At 42.0% G+C, this 22,091-nt stretch overlaps 1 protein-coding gene across 1 annotated transcript in view; it reads left to right on the plus strand.

Moving 5' to 3' along the window:
* plxdc2b (plexin domain containing 2b) overlaps positions 1–22,091 on the plus strand; it is an 89,176-nt gene that overhangs the window by 10,999 nt on the left and 56,086 nt on the right. The gene's annotated exons all lie outside the window — the stretch shown is intronic.

The raw sequence follows: 22,091 nt of genomic DNA on the forward strand, positions 1-22,091 counted from the left end.
TCCCTGCTGCTACAAAGCCAATTGGGCTGGTGTTGGTGACATAACAGGATTTTTAATATGTCACTTGAAGTCGCGCAGACCTTTTCTTCAAATGCTATATGAAATATCCTTGTGAGAACTACTGGTGCTACGTGACCCCTAATTGAATTTATCACGGATTAGACACCAACCAAAGCAGGAGATGACTTAAAAAGATGCCATTCAACAGAGGATTCCTTTTTTGAGCTCAATAAGAACAATTGATCATCTACCGAGCTTAAAAAGCTAAGTTATGGTGGAGGAAAAGTGGTAAAACAGCCAGTTCATGTGTTTTCTGTGAAGAACATTGCTGCTTCAGGGCTTCTTTTGTCTTCTCGGATGTAGAGCCACATGCGGAGAGTTTGTGGGAGTGTTTTCCTCAGTGATTCGGAGGATCAGCTCTGATCAGAGGAGACGATCGGATCAACAGATCACGAGCTGTGGGAAATACTGTGTTTTATTGTGAGCACATCATCTCTGCAAGCAACTGGGGCTGAAAAAGATGAACTGGAGGTTTTATTGTCATAATCAGTTCATGCTTCCTCTGTCTGCCTGCATGCGTTTGTCTGTGTGTAAATTTGTGTATAATGCGAGCCCTTCTACAGTTTGATGGTGTTGAGCAGCCACTTCACAGCCAGCCATCCGCAACTGCCAGCTATTGATTGTATATTTTGTGTAAATTTATGGAAAGGATGAATTCGTTTGGGAGAATTCTTTGCAGAATGTCATTGATGCAAAGATAAAGATGAAGGTCAGGTCTGCTCATTTAGCACCTTTAACACTGGTGATATTCTTAGGAGTAAGTTATTTGTGTGTGAAATTTCCTAATATTATAAAAAATATATTCTTTGTTCTATGAATATTGTTACTGGTAATTTGTTCTTGTGCCTGCGAGCCTTAAATCCATCTCCTTTTGGACCACAAAATAAAGACGGCACACTAGCGAGCCTCTCCTCCTTTGTATAACGTGGGACAAACACAACAGCACACAGGAGCTGATGTTAAAAATACGTGAATTTTAGCAATCCTGTTAACGATAGCAAGTTTAGCTAACTAGCTTTTTTTTTTTTTTCCACTTTTGCCATTCTGACTTATATGGAGTGAAAATAGTGCAAAAACAAATGCACAACAGAATTTAAAAAAAAAAAAAAAATTGTTTTACACTGCATAAAACATTTTTTTTACAATGATGAATCTTTGATATCCGATATAAATATCCCGTTTTAAATATTTTAGATTGATTTTAGATTTTAGTCCAACCAAAAGGATTGAATCAGTCAATAGGGCACCGCAGACGATGGCATGTCTCCAATCTTAAATCTTAGATCAGTGAGACGTAAAGAGACCCGTCGAACGACAGAATAACAGTCTTTGACTCGTTACCTGGATGCAGTCAGGACCTCCTCCAGCCGATGTCCTGGCATCCTGTTAATACTCCTGTGTCACATGTGATTAGCAATAGAGCTCTAATGACCACCTGGCTGCCGCCTGTGCTGCCACAAGGCAGAATGACCCTGAGCGACCGACTGAGGATGTGTTTTTAATAAGCCGGTGGTCACGTAATGGGTTATGAGCATTCACACATCCTGCATGTCTTATCTGATGTTCCGTCCTATCTGTGTCTCACAATCTCTGTCTCTCATTTCGCCTCCCACCCAGTTCCTTATTCTCATTTGTCATTCCGCCCCAGTTTTTCAGACGTGTGAGCAGAAGAACCGTTTTTGTCGTCTTCAGCTGCGGCGTCCGTCATCTGAGTTTAGTTGTGTCGCCCGTCTTTCACCCGCTGATAGCTCGTGCTGATGAAGTGTCTGGAAATCAATAAAACAGTGGTAACACACTGAAGAAAGAGGATATGAATCGATATCATACTAAAATCACGCCGAGTCACTCGCAGAATAGGTCTCTGAGGACGCTAGACTGTTTCTGGTGGTGAACTTTGTTGATAACAAAATATGGCCAAAAGTATATAGAAAGAAAAGTTTGATGATACTTGAATCATATCCTCTTTTCTGCAACTTTAGGCTTTCTACAAGCTTCCTGCAACACGGTTTAAGTAAAAATTTAATATCCTTAAGGAGCAATTTGGCTTACAGGCAACAATCAATAATAATAAATACAGAATAGTACAGAGATTAATAAATTGATTAATACAAAATGTCTTGAATCTATATAATGCTGCAAGAAGAAGCCAAAAACACAAATGCCTTTCTGTCACATATCCAGCCATTGACAGGATGGACACTGGCTGGATATATGCAGACCGCTGATTGAATAAATTACCTCATAGATCTGATAGCGCTCATGAAGGGAGCAAATTAAACTCACTGTGTAAAGGATGCTGGAGCCCAGTAAGATGATCTGACCTGTCTGTATGACCCCTGACTTAATTAAAGTTACAAATATCTGTTTAATGTACATCATGTCTCATGCTGGTGCTTACAGTACACTGATGTTGGAACAGAAAGCAGCTTTACAAGGAAACTAGCAGGGGGGCGTGTTACACAGGTACCAACGGTCAAGTAAATAAAAAAATCCATATGGAGGTTTATCAGATGCCAAAACTCTGCAGAGGTTTAAAATTCCTTGCTGCAACATTTAAAGCTGCAGCACGCTGAGTTACACCTCAGTAAAGGCCGAGTTATGGTCTCTCAGAACTAGTTTGTAACATCCTGTCCGATAATTAAAAGCATTTATAATCGCTCCGAGCAGCTACATAGGAAAAAAACGTCGTGTCATTTAAAAACAGGGATAACTATTCACATTTTTAGACAAGACACAAAAGTTGAGTAAAACAATCGATCCTCTCTCACCTCCACCCAGCTGCCCAATCACAACGTGAGGTTGGTGGGAATATCGAATCGTCATTTTCGAAAACTTACTGCAAGTAAGCGTTATAGAAACCCCCTACATGATTCTATAAATCTGGTTCACGAGCCGAGCCAGTTTTGTTTTTTGGAGCCCAGGATTAGTTTGAATGTGGTTTAAGTCCCTGCAGTCTGTGTTCCCGTTCATCCCAAAGGTGATGGCTAAGGTTGAGCTCAGTTCCTCCAGGCCAGACTGCGCTCTGTTAATGTGACACTATCATCTCGAACAGAAGAAGACCTTCTTTAAACTGCTGCCACACAGTTTGATGTCTATAATATGACTGGATGTTGTTTCATTAAGAGTTAGAGGATGTAACAGCCCCAAGACGAGTTCAGTTCAGGCCCTTACCGGAAAAAAAAATCCACCATAAGCATGTTGTGACTGCTGAGAAGCAAAACAGTGCTTAAATATAGAGGAGTCAGAGAGTGGAGGAACAGAAGAAGACAGCAGGCAGACAGTATGATTACATGTCGTGACCCTTGCCCTTTCATTCGCTGCAAGAAAAGACCTCTATCTGACTCCTCGACTCAGCAGCCCGTTGGCTAAATCCATCTCTGTGTCTGGGTGAGAGGGAGGCAAACACATTTACACTGTGGTGGCGGCCATCGGTCAAATAAAGCACTCACCGACAGAACCTGGACAAATATCCTTCTCATAGGCAAATTGAAACGTGGGCGCACCAACACCAAGAAAGGTTTCTAATCAATAAGCAAATACAGGATTGAATAGGCGCATAACCTTTTACAGCTGCTGTTCACTCAGGGCGGTGAAAGTTGTCCCACGGGAGACTAATTGATTTAAAGAGAAAACTGATTTGTTGGAAAGCTTTTCAGAAGAGACTTTCAGTGGTATAAATGTGTCCCGTGTAATTACACTGCCTGAAAATTTAATGGGGGCAGCTTAAAAGCTTCAAATTATTTGGTTTTCTCATCAAAGACCTGACAATCAGAGCCAATGATTAACATTCGTGCTGCATGTGTTTCTCTGTTGAGTGTCAGCGTAGAAAGAAATGCTGTAAACCCGCAGGGTCGCTGGCTGCTGGTTTGTTGTTGTCTATTTTTTTCATCTTGGCACTTGCAGGGAACAGATTCTGGACATGCAGAGATAAATCTTTGTTTACAGCAGACAACCACTGACAGAGAGGGGCCTTGGGGCGCTTTTAGGATTGTTTAGGTCAGTGGATCCTCTTAAAGTTTGTCAGTCTTCAGAGGAAAAATGCTCTCTCTTTTTGTGTTCCCACTTTTTTGGACTCTTCAGCCTCAGAGAATGTCACTGTAAATCTGCCGTACAATTAGCTCCTGACAACACATAACGCGTAAAAGTTTATGGGTCAGCTTCAGCAGAGGAGATACATTTGACAATCTTGATATGTAAATACTTTCCACTCTGGCCTTTCTGAGTGCATCATGAAAAGTTACTGCAAGGTCAGGTGTACATGTTTATAAAGGTAGGACTCTGTCAGTCACATATCAACCCGACTACCCGGAAGGCATTGAGGCTAAAAACACAAGAACCAAAGACTTTTGTGTCATTTGATAAGAAGAAATACTGAATGTACATGATGTGATTTTGTTTTTCAATGCAAAAGTGGACGAAATTTAAACAGGATTGGCATGGAAAGTAAAGTGCCTTAGGTTTCACCTCTTGCTGAACTCAGACACTCTTTTGTACTTGTACTTGTCACATGACCTAAGTTTTTGATTCTGGTCATACATGTGTTGACTTTTCCCACCAAATGGACTGACAGGTGCTTTGCTGGATCTTTTTTTTGCCTCTCGCACTCTGACATATCACCTTTTAAGTTGACATGACAAACTTGTCAGCAGTTATCTGTTTTACATGTTCTGCAAATGTTGATCAATATTAGCATTCAGATGGAGTTGTGTTTCTGGTAGCGTCATAAATTACGGTCCAACATCGCCTCTTCTTTTTGCTCCGTTTTTTGGTCTCCACCAACTACTGAGGGTTTTAAGATCCTTTTATCTGAAACTGGTTTCGTGCTGCAAATGAAAACTGCTGTGGGAGTTCACCAAAACTGTGAAGATGCAGGTCACCGAGCTGAAACAGAGCTAAAAGAAGCTAAAACTGCATATAGTAGCATATCATCAGTAACTACTTGCAACACATTGTTACACATAAAATTCCTTTGAAAACAAAATGTGTCATGCTCAGAAAAACTCAGACGTGTTTCTTTGAATCTTATTGAACCATTTGTCGCTTGAGATGCATTTTACAATAGGTAGTTTGGTTTTGAAGTTCACTTTTCATGCGTTGGTGTTGTCTGTGCTTGTCTGCGGTCCCTCAGGTCGTTTCTCTGTAGCATACATGCAGCAGGTAAATCACCTAGTCTGGTCCGGGTGACACGCAGACTTTTGTGCTTCACCCCCGGGGTGTTTGTGTCCTGTGGCAGATTTGCAGTGACAGGCCCATGCCGAGACATGACAGGCAACACATCCGGCTTGATATGAGGCTACAATCAGATTGACAGGAAGGTAATGAAAGGCCCCGTCTCCCTGACACCCCGGCTATCCCGCTCTGTGCCATTTGCTGAAGTGGATTGACGGTGATAATTTGACCCTGTCGGTCAGGGCAACTTTCTTTTATGGAGTGGCATCACTACAATGACCTGATTGTCTCGGTGGTCACAGGTTATCTGCTCATATTGTGGATGTACTTAATCTGTCAAGTGCTGTGTGTTTACGACTGGTCCTTGAATTTGGAGAATTTCCATGATTTTATTGAGGACTCAGATAGCGTAATAAGTCCATTTAACAGCATATTCTTGTTGATAAGCCTTCTGTCAGCTGTTCCAGTGAAAATGTTGGCATTCGGAGGGATGGAAGGGAAAGAGTGAAGGACATCTGTTGAGGAAAAATACGAGCTCTGGCCTTGTAATGAGGATAATAAACAGAGAAGGACATGGAGAGAGTTTGGTGAGGGAACGTGAGGGCGAGCTGCTTAGGAACTTCTGAACAGTCTGAGCTCATCGAGTCGAACAGCTGGAGCGACGCTTGTTTCCTCTCAGCCATCATGATTCATAACCTCGATTCAGCTGTAAAACAAGGTCATCTGAAGTGAGCCAATAGACTAAATGTTACATTACAGAAAGAGTGGAGCTCTACGAGAGGTCAAAGTTTAACTTCAAGGATTCCTATCCTTGTCCGTAGACGAACCCTGTCACTGTTTCTCATGTCAGCGATATTCTGCCTCGATTTTGACGCTCGTTTTGCTTTTCTTTATCCCTTGCTTCATCGTTCACTCGAAAAAAACAGTAATAGTTGACACGCACATCTACATGGTTGTAGGCAAACGGAGCCCACGCTCTGCAGCCTCCACTGTTGTCATGAAAAGCTGAGGCTTCTCCCCCCCCCCTTTCAAAAAAGCTGAATTTTCTACAGATGTCTTGTTTTCGTCTGGCCCTGTTTTTTTCCACTACTCCCCTTTCCCTCTCCTGCAGATGTGAAGGCTTTTGTTAGTCACTAAACAGCCTTTCCTGAGTTCTGGATAGCTTCAGCTGTTTTGGCCAGAAATACGTTCATTTATTTTTCCCTGAATAGCATGCAGAGTGTAGGTGTTTCATTATAAATAAAGTGCTCTCACTTGGGTTTTAGAACAGCATGGCATCACAACTGGTGGTAGGAACAGAGAAAGGTCTGGTAGCGACCCTGCTTGAGTGCCCTTGAGCAAGACTCTGAACTCTCCTCAGGTCTAAAACTGCTGCTCTTTCCTCTTAGGAGAAAATTAACTAATTATGCCTCTGCATGGTTGTAGAAGTAGGATTTCTACTCCGTTTGACTATTGCTCAGAGCTTCAGTTTTCCTCACTCAGATTATATTCTGGTCCCGCTGCTCGTATTGTTAGCGTTTGCTCAGGCAGTGGATCAACCAGAAGGGCGGACCAATCAGCGACCAGTGTTGGTGTTTAAATGCCCTGCCCCTCCTTCATTGTGATTGGACGACTGGGTAAAAAGTGAAAAATGACGACCGCAGGGTTTTATCTCAAGTTGAACATTTTTCAACTCTGTGTAACCACAAAAAAAGCTGCTGACCATTCAGCACTCAGATCAGAGACTGCAAAAGAGGGGGAGGCTAGGATTTCGAAACCGGTAATAGCACTGTTGTTATGTGACCATATTGTTAAATGTCTTGTCGATTGAAGCCTCTTGCATGCTTGAATGTGATGACAGATTATACAGTAAATCATTTGAAGGCCAAGGTCTCTATGTGCTGATTAACTTGAAGTTGTAGATGGATAAAAACATGACAGTCGGGGTGAGAATGTATGTTCGCTTGCTTATCTGCATTTTATTACATGTATGAATGAGTGAAATTGTGAGTTCTTATCCAGGTGTGCGTCATCACGACACTGGGTACAGATTGATGATAACTGGCATGAAATAACTGACTTGCTTCAATGTAAGCCATCACACAGAAGAGAGGAGAGACAGAGCAGAGACTCTGAATATATTTCAGCATGTGGACAATCTTGTTAGTCAAGGTCATCTTCAAGATCAAGAGATGCAGCTGTCTCTCTCCAGCGTGTTTCTGCAGGTTTGCGTCTGGGCGGTGAACCAGTTCTCCAGCTGACGGGATCATAAACACAGCACAGTAGATTGATTAGAGGGAGCAACAGCCCAACACACGACTCTACTGTCTTTATAGAGTCTGTAAATGAGTCAGAGGCATCATTATGCAGTTTTACATGGTCATGTGCTGCTGTGGGACAGGTCTGTACAGAACCTACCTGGCCTCATTGTCTGTACTTCTCGTGACCCACAGAGGATAGGTTATAGAAGTGCTGTTATCCGAGACAAATCACCAAATCTTGCTTATGCGTGGCGACATATCCTTCTGCAGGTTTTTTTTGGGGGGGGGGGAGGGGGGATTTTCTTTGCCTCTGTGTTTGAAGAAATCTGATGTAATAGATAGAAGCTGCCTTCAGACTGAATACTCCCCGGCAAAAGAAATGAATGAAATTGTTTTGTGTCTTCTAGACTTTGATCAATATTCTTAAAATTATTTTTTCAGTCAGAGAATGATGGGAAATCGTTTACAGAAAGCGGGTATAATCTCACTATCTGCCAAATATCATGGCTACATTTGGAGCAGGACCAAAGTCTTGTTGATCTATTGCATCCCTGCCAGCCAGTAATGGTATGCTAATGCTGCAATTATTTTCCTTGTCAAACAACAAACTTTGTCTTCTGTATCCAAGGACAGAATTACACTTGAGACATTTTAGAAACAGATGAAGGACTGCTCAAATCGCTGCCCAAACAGCCATCATTACCTCATAATAATAATTCGCTTTTGACAGTTTGGGCAGCTCACTTCTTAGAGCGACGAATTATTTAAGAAAAGATTAATAGTGGCATCGGGAGACTACCTCTCTGTCAGGTACAGTACTGCAGAGGCTCCCTGTGTGTCTCGGAGTAATAGAGCCTGTGTTTTCTGCCTGTAAAGCCCCCGGCAGTCTCTCTCCTGTGGTTGAATCCTCAGAGACAGCTAGTGTGAAGTTGGAGGATTGTGTCTCCTGCAGCAGCTCAAGAGTAACAGTGACAATGCCCAGCGTTGAACCCCCTCAGGGCCTCCTCTCCCATCCCTGCACAGTGGCTCTGACAGCTCGCCTTCCTGCTGCTTCCCTCCTTCATCATAACCCAGCATGCAGCCACATTCAACTGTGGCCACTTTTAAAAGCACCTTCTCAGGTTGTCATGTGGGGGACCTGCTTTTCTTCCTATCTTGACACATCATCTGCAAAAATTTTCAGTCACAATGTGAGTTTGGTTTCCCACCTGTTTCTGAGCAGAGCCGTACGTATTCCATCTGATGTGTTTGGAAAAGGCTGAGGGTTTTTAGGTTATCACCGCCGTGAGGTTTATTAATGTTTTATTCATGCGTCGCCACTTCTTGTTGTTAGTCACTAAGCATTTGCCTCTGAATATGTCCTCTGTACAGCAGCTGTACATTTTGGGACGGGCAGCAGTTGGAAGTAACTAAGGGTGTTTTCACGCCTTCGCTTTTCAGTCCGGTTAAATCAGACTCGGGTTCGTTTTCCCCTCTGATGCGATTCGTTTGGGCAGGTGTGAACACTTGGGTGATGACCAAAACAACCACACCGAGACCCTTGAGAGGAGGTGGTCATTGTCTGGTCCTCAACGAACTCTGGAGCGGTTTGTGGTGGGAACGTAATCTGACCAGGATCCAAACCAGCGACCATGTGGATGACACGAGTTTGAGTTAAATGGCTCCAAAACCTCAGCATGTTATTGCACATGCTCCGTATTATCTCCCCTTTTATGCTCTGTGGTCTGAAGGCAGCACGTCTTTTATGCAAAATGGGACGCAGTATGGGATTTTTAAGACCTTTCCTCGAAGGGCGTTCGGCATTCGTCCGTTATAGTTTTGCCTGTTTTATCGCCCAGATAATTACCACAGTTAGGAGCAAATTCCAACTCTGCTGTTGCTCCATGTTAGATTGCACAGTGATGTTTCTCACACAGAAATATGCTCTCGTCCAGAGCACAGGAACTATTACACAGGATTCATTACTTTCTTGCTCCTGCTCCAGACACATTTGACTAATGAGCAGAGTGCAAATTCTCTCGTTTGATGCCTTTTGGTTTGCTTGGATTTTTTGGGGGGAGTTAAAAGACACCAAACCAGTTGGAAAAATGTTCAACTTCACAATTTCTTAAATCGATTCGAACTTGAAAAATGCATCTATAGGTGTGAAAATGTCATAATGGGGTTGCTTGGATTGGAGTGCTGTATGTCAGCCTGAGGCTATTTCCACCTCAAAACCCGAAAGCCTCATCGGAAATCAGCTGCAGAAGTGTAAAGCCAAATTAAACAACCTTGAGCTTCATGGATCGAAGAAGATTCGGCGAAATTTAAAATACAGTAAGTGTTCTTCTTTATCACCAGGCCAGAGCGCCATTTGATAATCAAAACTGCAATTATAGTATGTAACAGCCTCAAAACTGAATCAGTGACACTCATGTTATTGAACCTCTTCTAAATATTCTCAAGTGCAATTCTACCAAATTCACCTGAATTTCAACACCTGATGTGCAGCCGAGTTACGCCTGATCTGGACCCAAGTCCGCCTTTTCCAAACAGACCATGCATAATGTAATACTTAAAGCTGATTTTGCATTTAACACCCCTTTTATTTAACTACAAATGCAGCATCTCTACCTGTGCTTGGGTATTTTTACTTTAATATATTGTTAGTTTTACTTAGGTAAAGGATCTGAATCTCTTTTCCACTAGAGAAGGAGGAGAAGTTAGCCAAGGCTGTGTCAGTGCCTGGGGCCCCCTGAGTTTGATCAATGAAGCCGGAGAGGCTGAACATGGGGCCCAGTGCTAATGGCAGCGTGCCCAGAAGCATGGCATGGAGAGTGGGGGGGTTGAGGCATACTTGTCACACTTGAAAGTCCCAAAACAGAGAGATTTTCAAAGCCAGAGTGGGTTCTGAGCGCCGCTTTCCCATAAGATATCATGATTCTGCAACCAAACTGCAACTCCCTTACTGTGCAGCCTACTTTATTGTGAGGTTTATAAATAAATATAGATTTCTTCAACGTTCTTGCACACCTTAGGTCTTACTGGCAGATGCATTGGACCAAAACTAATCTATGTTTTATGAAATATGTCTTTTTTTTTTATTAATAAGCAAAGATCAAAATTCAGATCTCTTACACTAAAAGCTATACAAATAAGAAGAAAGAAAGCAATTTACTACATCACATATGGATTTAACTTTCTGTAATTTGCATTAAAAGTAGAAGCATCTGCCAAAAAACATTGTTTTTCCCTCCCTGGACTTGAAGATTTCAATCCATCCTCACAAATAAAGCAGCTTTTTCCTCTAAATTAAGAGAACACAGAGCTCAGATAGGTGTGAGTATGAATCTCCCACTGGCTGATTTGGAGACGCTCCCGTCGACTCTGGGCCAAAACAAAGGCATCGTTCGCAGTTCAACTCCTGGGAAAATCCTGAGGGTTTGTAAGTGTGGGTTTCGACTGCCAAGATGCATCAATCTCTCTACCCAAATGACAACGCAGACACTCCTCCTCTTCCTCCCCTCCTCATCATCACCTCAGGAGGCGCAAACTGACCCTCATCCAAACTGATCGCTTCAGAAAGAAATTGGAAAGGGACAAACAGGAGGAGAGAAAGTTGGAAGATATTTAAGAACAAGTGTGTCCCATTTGCATTCAAACCCAGTGTCTCTCAGGCTGTTTGTCAGAGGGCACTGAACTGTCTGTTTCTATTAAAGCCTCGGTGCAGCCAGGCTCAGCTGTACAAGACAAACGGCGCCATCCGTCCTGAAGTGAACAATTACTCCTGTGTCCTCCACAGGGGTCAGAAATATGTTTGGATTGAATCAATACAGACATTTGAGGAATCGATGGGGCAAACCGCAGACAGGAACAGAAACTCGTTAGTCGGCTAATTTCACCCCCCATTAACACTGGACGGCTTTTACCACAAACATGCGTATCAGCGCACGCAACCGTCTGACGGGACAGCGTCAACAAGGCTGCTGATGTGATCCACGTGAGCGGCTGTCCTGTCAGTGTTTGACCCCGAAGGGGACGAGGCAGCCTCCAGAAAGTCTCAGGTCACCTTATGAGAAACTGAATTCCAAGCCAGTTCATGGTCTCTGTGGAAGTTCGTTTTGTGTTGGAGTGAATGCTAATATTTGGGAATTTTAGTCATGCGGAGTTTTTCTTCGTAATTAAGCAAATCCGTCTGAGGAAAGTCCGACCTCTTTCTCTCTCTGTTAGCATTCCTTTGCATTTCCTGCATTTTGTTTCTGCCAGCTTGCAAAATTGTTAGCCTCTGTTGCTTCTAGACACCGTCCGTGTTGCTGTTGCCTCGCAGCAGTTTTTTCACGACTTAACCACTTTAACGTCCAGCATACCATGCGCACAATGTCCCATGTCGTAACCACGAGCTCACGAGTTCCCCGTCTTGTTTTAAGGATTTAACTTAAGAGTTTACTATTTTGTGGATGCTCTGACCCAGACACATGTTAACAGCCTGCAGCTGCATACACAGCTGTCTTATGTTTGCAACCGGGAGTGATAAACCGAAATGACCTGCTCTCTCCTTCCCTTTTTATTTCAGCCACAGTGACCTTACCAATAAACTCGCCTCCTATCTTCCAACATGATCACCTTTCTCTTCATCTCTTCGTCTGTCTTTGCCAATAATACTGAAAAACTGCTGAATTGGATGAAATAGTTAAGACTCTTATCTCCAAGAAAGCAATTAAAATTCCATTGAGAAGGGTAATTCCTGAAGAAATTATTTCAAACTATTTCCAGAGAAATTAAAAAGCTGAGGTGTTTATTAGATAGTTCGAGTCCCCTGATAATCTTTTGCGGTCGCTAGTGTCATTTTGGTTCCATTACAATCACCAGGAAGAGTGCAGGAAGTAAATTAAATGAGAAAAGTGATGAATTATATATTTAATGGTTTTAATTAAGCTTCAACAAGTAGAAAAACCCTCAAGCGTTTTCCTTGTCCTGAAAAATAACGACGCAAAGCTCATTAATATTGTCTCTGCTAAATCTGCATAATTAGAAATTTGAACAGGAGGTGAAGACAAAATCAGTGCGAAGCAATGCAAATGTTTGCCTGTGTATTTCTAATTGAATGAAAGTTTTGAGAGTCTTCACCAGATACACTGTTGCACATGCAAAATCCCCGTTTATGATGTCATTTATTGGACAGACTCGGCCGTCTGTTCTGCGACACGCCACGCTGTAGGTCTCATTTTCTACGCAGCAAAACTCCCAGCGAGGCAAGGAGGTTGTGCTGTAAACAATTATTTAATATTGATTTCCTTTGAGTGGCTTAAGTCTCCACTGCTGAATGGCAGGAGGTTGAAGCAATTACAGACTGTGTGTGACTTGGATGTGGCTCGCAGTTTGTCAACAGATACATGAAATGTGCCGATAGGGGTTTGGCAGCGATAGAAATGGGGAATGGTCCACTGTTTCTCTCTCTCTCTGCTCAGTATGTACAGCAGCAGAAGGGAGTCTTAAAATATATATCATCTTGGTGTGCTTCTGTGGGAAGCTGGAGATCTGGATTTTTGGTATATTCAGTCTTTTTGTTTTTGCTGGCTTTGCCTGTAGGCTGTAGGTGGGAAGATATGGAATTTGGCAAGTTTTAAGCGGTTTGTTATATGTTTTTCAACATAATTTTGAAGAACATTAAAAAAGTCCCGGTTACATCTGCTTACCGGGAAAACATCAAGATCTTATTTAAGAGTTTTTCTATTACTCATATGGTAAGTATTTATGGCTTGAGCAAATTAGCTGATTATAAGGAGTTTCATAAGTGAATATGAGGCCTGCACTTAAAATTGACCAACTGTGCAGTCTAACAACCGCAGTACGTGTTGTTGGTTGAATTTATCACCATGATGGATTAGACACTGTACTCAGGGTAAAATTAACTTGGGAAGATTCATATCGGCACTTATATGGAAGAGAAAGTAAGCAGAGTCCCAAAGATACCACACTTTTAAAGCTGATATCAGTACAAGATTTGGTAACAGTATAGCCAACAGCCTTTTTTTGTTGTTTTTAGCAATAAATCAGAACAGAAATTACTCTTTTTGGAAGTGATGCCTTAAATAAGGTTTTTGAAAAGTTTTGATGAAAACATGTAAGGAGTGGGACGATTTAGTCAAAAACAAAATAAATCAAAGTTTAGTTAAGATCCTGCTGCTGCTAATAACCTTTCAAAAAAAATAATAATAATTATAAACTATAAAATATTGAGAGTAGTGTGTGGTGTTGGTAAACTCACAATACATTTGTAATATTCATTGTTTATGGTTAAAAATATCTGTTAAATAAATTAATCTTTATGTATTTTTTATCCAACATTTACAGCTAGTTTTGGTGAACCTTTTTAGTTAGCCAGCTAATGGTTAACATGCGAGGACTAATCAGTTGAAGTTAACTTTTACGAGCTTGACATTTTCTCAGCATTTTGTTCACAAAAATTTATCATGTTCTGATATTTTATAAACTAAACTTTTGACTAAATAATTGACAGATTTATTGAGAAAAAAAGAAAATAATCGTTGTAGCCTGACTTGATTTACTCAAAAACATGTCAAGACATGTCATCTTAAATGACGCTATATTTGAAATAATCAACAATATTGAGGGGGGAATGAGGGGGGTTACATTTTCCCTTCGTTTTCTCTTTTCTCTTCTTTCTGCTTTTTCCACTGGCCACACATTTCCTTTAATAGTACCAGTGCTCGCTGATTAGGAGTGATTTTCCAGGTGATTTTCAAAAAGCAGAGGGGCTCCCTCATTCAATGTATTTTTCCGTTACAAGTATGTCTGTAATAAATTGGTTGATGTTAACCTAACCAATATATATTTTTTTTTTTTAAATAACGATTGCCCCAATTGGCCACATCACACTCCTCCTCAGACAGCTGTGCTCTTTTTTTTTTTTATTTGACTGTGGGAAATGGCAGGTCCATCGGGCTCCAAGTTGGACCCGTTTGCATGTGTTTACACGGCGCTCAGCGAGAGAACATTGGAGTGTGGAGAGGGTTTGGCAGGGTGGAGAGGTGGGAGGCTTGGTGATGCTGATGGATTAGCAGGAAGGATGAGGACAAGCCCAAAGGGCCCCGTCTGGCCTCGCTTGGAGTCCTCGGCCCAGAGGGAAAGTGGAAGAAACATGGTTAATACACTCACACTGGCACTCAATCACTCTCCACCTTCAGGACGAGTCACACACACACACACACACACACACACACACACACACACATGCACATCTAAATCTACACACACTTAGAACAAGCCCTCTCCACATGACAGGTAATCAATCTTCAGTTAAAGCGCCGCTGTCTACTACCGGGCGTGATATTTCTCTCACATGAACATTGTTTGTCTCTGAATCACCTGTTGGATTGATTACTTTTAGAGCGACAGAAGTAGACGTGATCATTTAGCTTGAAGCACCCATCTTAATCAATAAGTCTAAAATGACCCGTGGTGTGTTTTTTTTTTATGAAGTGTGTAATGTGAGAAAACACAAACTCCTGTGTCTTGGTCTACTTCACTTCCTCCCCCTGTGCGATTGTTTTCCCCGCCCTGATTAGTTTCATCTGTCCCTTGTTGTCCTCCTCTCCCTAGTGTTTGAACTCTTCGGTGGTCTTTTTGAAATTTACGTCTTTTTTAGTTCATTGTGACTGTTTAGCCTTAGTTTATTTACTATGTGTCCTAGTTAGTTTGAGTATGTTTTTTTATATTTTATTTTGCCGCTTCAGTTCTTTTTAGGATCCATCCTCAGTAGACACACTTTGTTTTTGGATTCCCTGCCTCTAGTTATTAAAGCCTTTTGTTTTATGAAAACCTGTTCCTGTTTTGTGTGATGGGGTCCTTCGTGCCTCTGAATCTCAACAGGTTCACAGTTACTGGGACACTTGAACAGAGTCATTGTGAATGTGTTTTTCCGAACATGACAAGTCAAAATGCCTGCTGTGAAAAATGCCATGAGGAATGGTATCTATTTGTGCTAAAGATAAGTAGCTGAGTCAGTGGTTTTAATAACTGGCTCTATCACCTTTGTGGCAGCGTTTCATCTTGTGGTTCTGTGGGAGCGGTCAAGATGTTTTTTTTTTAAATACTGTAGGAAACAGACTCTGGTCAGTTTTTGTTGTTTTTTATGACTGAAGAAACTTTATTGGAGTTGAACCCAAACCCATCTTTGCAGTTAGAAATATTTAGAAAATATTGTTCTTCCTAACTGTGGTAGCAGATGTGAAGCTGGCCAGAAATATAGAAGACACAACTGAGTCAGTGGGTTCATGCCCTCAAATCCCTCCGAGGCTAAAGAGATGGAGAGATCAGGTCTTGGAAAAATTCTTGGAGAGGCAAGTGTTTTTTGAGGGTAAGTGGACAAAAAGAGAGATTATTGTGTCGAATACGTCTCAGATGTTGGACGTGTAGGCGGGTTCCTTCCACAGAAACTCAGCTGAGGAGTGTGTGAACCTGCAGGATAAAGGCAAGGCTATTGTTTGTAATGTGGCGTATCAGAATGAAAGTGCAGGTTTTTGTCCTGCCTATCCCTCCCTATTCACTGCTACAGATGTGACCATTTCCAATTTTAAGGTCTGTTAAGCAGGCACTTAGAGGACTGTGGGAACAGTGAAAGGAACTGATTTCGTGTTTTCATGGCGAGATTTAGGCTGAGTGAGGGATGCTGAGTTTTTTTTCTCAGCAGGGATTTTTGCCTGTGACCTGTAAGAATACAGTAATATTACCACCACGGGTAATGGTCTGCACTGGAGGGAGGAGAAATAATCTGTTGCAGGAGGTCCAGTGTCCGTTGATGCATTGCCTGCCAGGCCCGGGACCTCTCATGGTGGAGTGATTCAAGGCCTCGGGGGCTCCTGAGCCGTTGAATCAGTTGAAAAGTGGAATGAGAGCCAACAGCAGTGCTTCATCGTCCTGCAGTCTATCACTCAACCTCCTGAAATATGAGACAGACACTGCGCCTGACTGGAATCCAGAATTTCTAAACTCCTGTGTCACTCAGGAAGCACTCTTCGCTTTGTGATCCCGCTGCCGGCAGCCCTCCCTGCTTGTCTGTTTGTCTCTTTGTCTCTTTGCCAAAGTATTTTTGTATACATTTCCTGCACTGACCAATGCCAGAGCCAAGACAACCACCAATTACAGAAAGAAAGCCACGGCGGTGACAGCAGACTCCATGATGGTTGACTCCAGCACTTTAAACCCTGTGTTTTGGGGTTTGACACTGTGCACTCGGGTATGTTTCTGGGATCTTTGTGGCTTCGCCTGCTCGGATTTTGTGTCCAGTGCATTTAGTTGTTTTGAGCAGACACTCAGATGGGGGGAATTAGCAATTCTCTACAAAGCCCCCTGTAAAAAACAGTTATGTTCCTCCAAGTTAAATCCTCGATTAAAAATCACTGGACCTTAAGCAGGACTACCTCCTAATTCCACCTCCATCTCTTTGCCTCTGGCCACCTTCCTTCCTCTAACATGCAGTCCTTACACCTGTCTCCTTCACGGACGCCATGTTTCCCTGTAAATGCATTAGTCTCTTATTAATGGCTTCCCTCCACCTTCCTTCTCTGCAGCTTATAATTACAACACTTTCAAAGTTAGAAAATTAGCTTTTATTTATAGCTCCCTGCCTCTTTTCTCATTTGCTCTCCAGTCTTTTTGTTTGTTTGCTGATTCTGGTGTTGCCAGGAGCCATTCTGATAAAGTTTATTCTGTGAGGCTCAACAAGCATATCAACAAAAGTGATTACAAGTCACTGTTTTCATCACACGAGGTTTGTCCCATAGCGTTTTTATTCAAATTGTGAAACAAGTGCTTTGATTCTATTAAAAAGGAACCCTGAATCCAGTCGTGGGTCTTTACTGAAGTGAGACATCAGAATTGCAGAATAATATCAACAATGTGATATCTTTAGCCAGCAGGTTATTATGTCTCAGAAAAAGGCAGCGGTCGCCCCGGGGGATGTTTGTGTTGCAATGCTTTGACTTAGAAAGATGTGACTAATTGTTGGCAACACAAATCTGTAGTGAAACGAAGTGTTCCTGACAGGCAGGAAGCTCACTCGATGCTTCTCTCTGGAGGGAAACTGATAATGCATCTTTGTGGAAAACGTGGAAATGAATTAATTTTAGAGGCTTTTCTGTGAGAGGAATTCTGTTTTGTTCATTTGTTCTTCTGTGCACTGCTGCACTATGTAATTTCATGTCTTAACTCGTCTCCAGCTCTGATTATCTCAGATTTAGACGTATTTAGATATATGCTCAATGCTTTACGAGCTCTGTCTTAAACGGGATCTGGTTTGCAGGTGCTGCCTCTCTGTCTGCCTGTGTTCAACTTTCTCCTGCAGTCAGCTTTTCACTTTTATGTGTTTGCTTAATGACATGTTGCGTTTTCAAGAGAGAATGTGTAAAATGCAAGACACAGCAAGTCAGAAAAGCCCACTTGTGCTCTGCATAATAATTTCAGACAGTTGTATGTCTGGAGTTTGTCTTGAGACAGCAGTATGTTCTTGGGTGACAGATTTGAAAGGTCTGCGGTCAGATTACTTTGTTCCTCACATTATGTGCATTTACATAATTCAGTAAAGGTGAAAGTTAATTTGCAGCATGTGATTCATGATCTATTATCAGAAATGCCGAGGCATGGTTAACCGGCTCTGGAAGAATTCACATTTTGTTCGTAACAAGATCAAACCAGCAGCCACCTCCTTTTTAACCCACTTTATTAAGTCATCAGTCAAATCTAGTGTATCGTCTTATCTGTCTCTTCCTCTTCACTTTAGGGTTTTTCATGGTTTTAACAGAGTGCCCTTGGTCTTGCTCTGAGATGATCTTGTGAGGGGTCATAAACTCTGACCTGTCTGCTCGTTGGTAGTCCAATGTGTAATACAACCTCAAGCACAAACTTGCTCATTTGTTAACATTAGATATTAAAATTCTTTTAGATTTTGGTTGATTAATAAATTGATTCAATCTGCTGAAACTTCATACATTATGCTAATAAACAAAGTTTAAAGCATTTCATAGCAGGGAATTTATGATTTTGATTAAAAAAAAAAAAATCAACTGTTTATCACATAATTATCAAGCAAAGATTCCCTCCAGCTTTTCAAAATATAACAATTTGTTTTTCTCTGTTTTGTATCATTCTCAATGTTAATATTTTGGGGTTTTGTTCCGTTTAGCAGACAAACTGAGCCATTCAGAGGCATCATATTGGTCTCTGTGAAATTTTGATGGACATATTTCCATTGTTACAAATGCAATAAACATTTCCTGCATACACCCAGCTCAATGAAATTGCTCATTCTCTTTGACCTCTTCTCTTTGGCTCAGACTGTGTTTTTTTTTCAGGAGATTTCTAACAGGCGTGTGATCCAATACAAATTATTAGAAATATTTGAAGTGTTCAGTGAAAACTTGACATCTTAAAACTCGGGCCGGACTCAGTTTACAAAAACATGTCTTTTGGCATTTGTGTGAATTAACCCTTTAAAGAAACAGTACTTTTTATGTCCTTATTGTTTTTTCTGAACGCTTCATTGTTTGCTGGCATTACCAAGTTCTTCTGAAGTGTGTGTGAGCGCTTCTTCTGACAAATGTTCCCAATGAATCATTGCTAATGACGAGAACAAAAAGCTGAATGGAGAAAAACATTTAATTGTTCTGTCGGGTGACGTGAAGCGATACTGTTCATCACATTGTCTGCTCGTTATGGGAGAATTTGTTCTGTGCACTTCCAACAATAGATCCTTTAATTACCCAAATTATCTGAGCTGCTGGTGCATTTTTCTTCTTTTATTTTAAAGCAAACATGCACAGAACCAGAAAGTCCAAGTTTTCTGCAATAGTTACATGAACTTAACCCACGTTGACCCTGGTGAGTCGATGCACAGAGTCAGCAGTGTTACAACCGCGGTGAGAGAAGGTCTTCCACAGCGCTTGGCAGAGTCTGATAAAGCAGATTTCAGCAGGCACTAAATTAAGCACGCCAACAGCCAGAGATAGGAAGCCTAAGAAATTGTTGAGGGATGTAACTTCTTTTTTTTTTTTTTTAAATGTATCTGTCTCTTCTGAAATTATGCAGACCAATAGCATGCGAAAACGCAATGAAGCATTGCACGTCGTCGACTTGCCAGTCATGTGTGACGATCTCCTGTCAGCAACACTGAGTCAGGTGGGAACCAAGAGTAAAGAGGGGGGAAACAAGCAGTAACTGAGTGAAAGAAAGGGGGTGCAGACAGCACCTTTATTCTGCGGTTTTATGACCGCCTCAAAGTCCTTGAGAGGCTTTAGGTGGAACCAAATTACAATCCCTCCGGTGTTTGTGAATCAGAGGTGATGACAGGCGTGAGTCCGGCCAACAAGGCTGCTCGACAGAGTCAGGGTGAAGGTATGCAGGGGCTTTCAGAAGCACTGAAAGAAATGCAGACGGGAAAGATTTTCTTTCACACAAAAGCCGAGAAACAGTCTCACCCCGGGGAGAAGCCTTGTCCTGCTGGGGGTTTATTTTAGGTGTCCCTCAGGGGTCAGTCCTTAGTGCCTTCCCAAATGTTTGACAAAAGACCCAGCCTCCCCCCCTGGATAATAAGATATTCTGCCGTCACAGAGGTGGTGTTCACAAGAGAAATGCAGGTGTATGTGCTCCTTTAAAGAGTGACTCATCATGGCCATTCAAAGACGGGCATGCTGGGAAAAGAGCAGCCATTTGTTCAAGGCCCCTATGTTGTGGTCATGGTGTATTTTAAAGTATCCGCTGTTTGCCAGCTTTCCACCGTATATTGAAGAGCTGACAAGGAACCTTTAAAAGATGAGAATAGATGTTTATGCGTTAGTGGAACAGTATGTGTAGGTGCCTCTTGGATTAGAGTATATCACTGGTGTTGACAGGAAGTACTCTGGGCTACTTTGTCCGTATGGATGTGACTAATGACCATTAAGGATTGAGTAAGTGTCGGGAAGTATTAGAGGTATGCTGAGAGTGAGAAAGTGAGTAAAGAGTTGGTCTAAATAGCTGTTGGAGAGATTCTCCAAAGACTGCCCTATTCATCTATATCCGAATTGTAACATTGGTAGTTTGGGACCACTGATGGCTTTCAGGGCTGTTACTTTTCATCTGAAATTATATTATACTGTACAGATATGATGGGAAGACTGACAAAACCAATAGCCATTTCAGTTCATTTCCTGACTCTGAAATGTCTTTCTTGTCATATTACAGCTCAGTGATAAAAAAAAAAAAAAAAAGCCCTGTAAAATGTGTCCTTACAAGTGATGAGTTTTTGCTTTAACATAATTTTTTTTTAAATTTTGTAACTAATTTTAGACATTGAAAGCAGAAAACAGTTCCTGTATTTAATTTGTTGCTTCAAGTTCCCAAATTGTCTTGATATGGATGTTCAAATTTTGGTCCGAGTCCATAACGGCGCCAAGATTTCTGGCTCAGTTTGTGTTGTGTGACAGAAATGTCTGAAGGTGACTTTTAATTGTTCTCAAGAAACAGTTGCGGTCATCCGAGACCGGTGTCATACTCTGCTCTGTTGAATTCTTCCAGTGTACATCAACACCAACCTGTGTGAGCAGATTTTTCTCTCTGCTTCTTGTTTTGCCGACGCTCATTATAAAGTGAATCTGTCAGCCTCCTCTTTGGCTAAATTAGCAGCTTAAGCCTCTCCACTTGCTCTGAGGGAACCACTGGTCGGGGGCCCGGGGGGAGTGGGGGGGGGGGGGGTGTGAGGGGGGGCAACGAGGAGGACGAGATGTGAGCGTGAGAGAAAAAGACACAGAGTGAAGAGAGAAAAACGGACTCTGCTAGTTAAACCCAGTGACCTCTTGTGAAAGAGAAGCAACATATAACAACAGCAGAGGAATCAGAAGTTCTCTCTCTCTCTCTCCTAAAGCCAAAGCAATTTGCATTGCTGCAACAGCACGCAAGCACTTTTATAAATGTTGCGTCCGGATAAGTGCTATGAAAATGAAGTTTATTGCTAATTGTCTCTCACCGCTTAATCCTATTAAGGTCATGAGGGGCGGGAGCTTATCCAGCCATGCTGAGCGTCAGCCTGAAAGCAGGGAAACAAGCCTGTAGTCCATCACAGGACTAACAGATAAACAGACCTTCTCTGCCGTCTGTATGATGTGGAGAAACAGGTGTAAGCAAATGGAGAACATGTGTATATCGCACTCGTAGGACCACTAAGGAAGAAAGAATTTGATGTGTCACCAGGTCGGCCATGATTTACAGTATGTTTGGTAAAAGTGTACTACATGAACTGTTAAATTCAAAGGGGCAATTGTACATTAACTGAAACAGGAAGAGCTGTTGACCTTATAAAATTGTTATTGGCCTGATCCTGAAGGGCAGGAGTGGATGAACCCGTTTATAGGGAAAGGACCTGCACACTCACAGGGTGGCAGGGAAAATGTTATTGGTCATCACCGTGTCTGCCTTTATTAGATAGTCACAGTGGAGATAGACAGGAAAGCTGTGCAGCAAAGGTCCGACTGGCTGGCAATCAAACTGGGGAGTCGTTGCTCAGGGAGCATGCACCCTAACCACCCACCACCTACCTAACCAAAGATCATGAGGACAGAACAGGAGAAATTCTGACCCATTTCACTTGTG

Source organism: Embiotoca jacksoni, unplaced genomic scaffold, assembly GCF_022577435.1.
Source record: "Embiotoca jacksoni isolate LCO1_2020_lvr unplaced genomic scaffold, fEmbJac1.0.p SCAF_25, whole genome shotgun sequence".
In the NCBI taxonomy this organism is placed as follows: Eukaryota; Metazoa; Chordata; class Actinopteri; family Embiotocidae; genus Embiotoca; species Embiotoca jacksoni.